The following is a 2824-nucleotide window of genomic DNA, read 5'->3' as shown; positions in this document are numbered from 1 at the left end:
ATTTGTAAAAGCTTTAGGCATAATCTTCCAATCTTTTGAGTAAGATTCGTAAATCTTTTGAGCTAAATCTATTTTAAAGTCAAGATTTATAAAAACTTCTAAATGTAACGTCCAAATCCTCTTAACAAGATTTATAAGTCTTTCAAGCAAAACCTATTTTAAAATCAATATTTGTAAAACTTCTGAACTTAATCTCCAAATCCTCTGAACATGATCTATAAAACTTTCGGTTATGATTTTTTAAAACCTTCAAGTACATTTTTTAAAAAAGTTATGAAACATTTATTTAAAGAAACATTTTTCAATTATTGATTTGTAAGATCTCCAAACTTAATCTTCAAATTTTTTGGACATGATTTGTATGACTTCCAAATATAATGTCAATACATTTAGGTGTTATCCTTAATTTTTAAAGAAATTGCATGCCTTCGCTTTTGGAGAGCCTTTCACAAAAAAATTTAACCCTGAATGTAATAAATATCTATATCTTTGTATAATTTTTATTTCATAATAAATGCACAAGAAAGAATAATTGTAAATACCCCATTTTATTGAAAATTTTATTAGAATTAAAACGGGCCTTCAATTGTAAATTGGGCCTTAATACGACAAAATGAATTTTATGCCCCAAAATTAAAACTCTGAAAATTTTAATTTTGCTTTTAGTTTTAATTTTGGTTTCAATTTTAGTCTTAATTTTGATTTTGATTTTTAATTTTAGATTTTATTATTTTTAGTCTAAGAGTCAAAAAGAAAAAAAAATCAAAAGTAAAAAAAATCAGAAAAATAAAAAACGTGGGATTGTTGTAAAAAAGGAAACCTGTGATTAAGTCTTGGATTTGATCTTGGGCACAATTCATGCAAAATCAAATCCTAAAGAATCAATTCATGAAAAAAAAAAAATCACAATCATAGATTTGGTGACATTGATATTTTCCAAATTGGAGAAGTATGAATCCGTATAAAGGATTTGAATCTGCAAGTCAAGGGAGAAGGAGAAAACAAGCATACATGGACAGCAATAGTTCACCATTGCCTCAGATAACATCACTAATCCTCCACTGCCTCTACCTACAATAACCAAATTCCAAAATCACCAGTCGCCAACAAATTCCCTACAAACATCATTGTCCACCGTTCACTAACAACCTTATGACCACAACAACCATCACTATTTTACTATCTTTACCTCCATCTCTGAAAGTAGCCGAATTCAATAGAAACAAAGCAACACAGAGGAAGGCCTTAATCAATTAAAGGAGGCAATCACACAGAAGCAAAATAAAAAATAGAATTGGCCTTACATAACCCTACAGTGAAGCAGCTTCAAACTGAACCCAACCAAAATAGAAATTCAATACGGAAGAAACCCAATTTCAAGCAAAACCAAATCCATCCCAAATTCTTCCAAATAGAGAGCCACAATCATAGTACAACCATACCATACCCATACCCAGCAAACGCAAACGCAAACCGAAAGCCATTAATCCCAAACAAAAAAATCATACCCACCTTAGAACCAAGCTCACAAGCAGCCCAATTTCAAGAAGCAATACCCAAAAAGTCATACAAAAAAATCAAAACCCAACCAACCTAGAATCGACGCATTCAACGTACAGAAGACAGTAATCGAAAGCTGTAACCCATTAAACCAAAAGTCAACCAACCTGAACTCAAAAATAAGAACCCATTCACAATCACAATCAATTAGCAGCAATCTACAATCACAAAAAAAAAAAGGCAAGAAGTTAGCAATAAAGGGATTTTTTTAAAGGTTTCGATTTGGGTCTTTTTTTGGGTTTTGTGAAAGGAAGTTTTTCAGTGGTCTCGGCGAAAGGTAGTGGCATAGACGATGGTGGTGCACGGCGAATTGACGTCAGATTCTAGTAGTGATATTTGGTGGTTTTTAGGCTTGTTTATTTTTTGGTTGGGGGTTCTTGGTTGTTGGAAAGTTTAGAAACTTAGAAGAAAGGGGAAGAATAAAACAAGGAATGACGAGATCAATAGTGAATCAGCGCCAAATTCTAGGGAAAGGTCAATGGAGTCTAGGCTTTGTTCTTAGGGAAAAAGTTTCAGAGGAAAGTTGAAACATCAGAGAGTAGCCATGGGAAATAAATGGGAAAAGATGATGATTTTGTGTTCTAACCCAAACGGCATCGTTTGGAAAGAAAAGTTTTGCCTCGTGCGCCTATTGACCAGTTTTTGGGTCTCGCCCAACTTAAAGAATTCATCAAGCCCGCGTGAAGGAAAGTCAAGCCCAATCATGAGGCCAAGTCATCCAGCCCCTCATTTCAAACTTGGGTCAGAATTTTGTTTGGGCCATTACAAGCTCAATTTGTTTTAGACCTCAACTGGGCTTCCTCCAATAATTGGTATGTATTTTTTTAATTTTTTGCTTTTATTTATTTTATGTTATTGTGTATTATTTATTTTGATTATGGATGTTTTAAAATATATAAAAATATTTTTTTTAAATTAATCCATGGTATTCTACTAAATTATTGGAAGATTTTTGTAGATTTTTAAAAAATATATTTTTTATTATGAATTCTACCAAATTATTAGAAGATCTCATTTAATTAAAAAAAAATTTCAATCCTACTAAATGATTGGATGATTTAAGTCTTGAATTAAGTCTTTCCAAATTATTAGAGAACTTAATAAAATTTTTATAAACAAAAATAAGATAATAGCAAAATTTTTAATCATACCAAACTATTGAAGGATTTAAATCTTGAATTAAATCTTACCAAACTATTGAAAAATTTAATGAGTTTTCTTAAAGCAACTTTATAAATAAGTTTTCGAATAAAATCTCATCAAA

The 2824-nt window shown here is 30.9% G+C and overlaps 1 long non-coding RNA gene across 1 annotated transcript; it reads right to left on the bottom strand.

Moving 5' to 3' along the window:
- Positions 1–956: 956 nt before the first annotated feature.
- On the bottom strand, positions 957–2436 carry LOC149519089 (uncharacterized). Its single transcript, XR_016341922.1, has 2 exons — positions 1668–2436; positions 957–1071 (listed from the first exon to the last, which is right to left on the bottom strand). It is a non-coding gene; the product is annotated as an uncharacterized LOC149519089 (long non-coding RNA).
- Positions 2437–2824: the final 388 nt, after the last annotated feature.

This window comes from Durio zibethinus, chromosome 4 (assembly GCF_047325235.1).
Source record: "Durio zibethinus cultivar Kanyao isolate XHJ-2024 chromosome 4, ASM4732523v1, whole genome shotgun sequence".
Lineage (NCBI taxonomy): Eukaryota > Viridiplantae > Streptophyta > Magnoliopsida > Malvales > Malvaceae > Durio > Durio zibethinus.
This window is presented reverse-complemented; position numbering and strand designations above follow the sequence as displayed.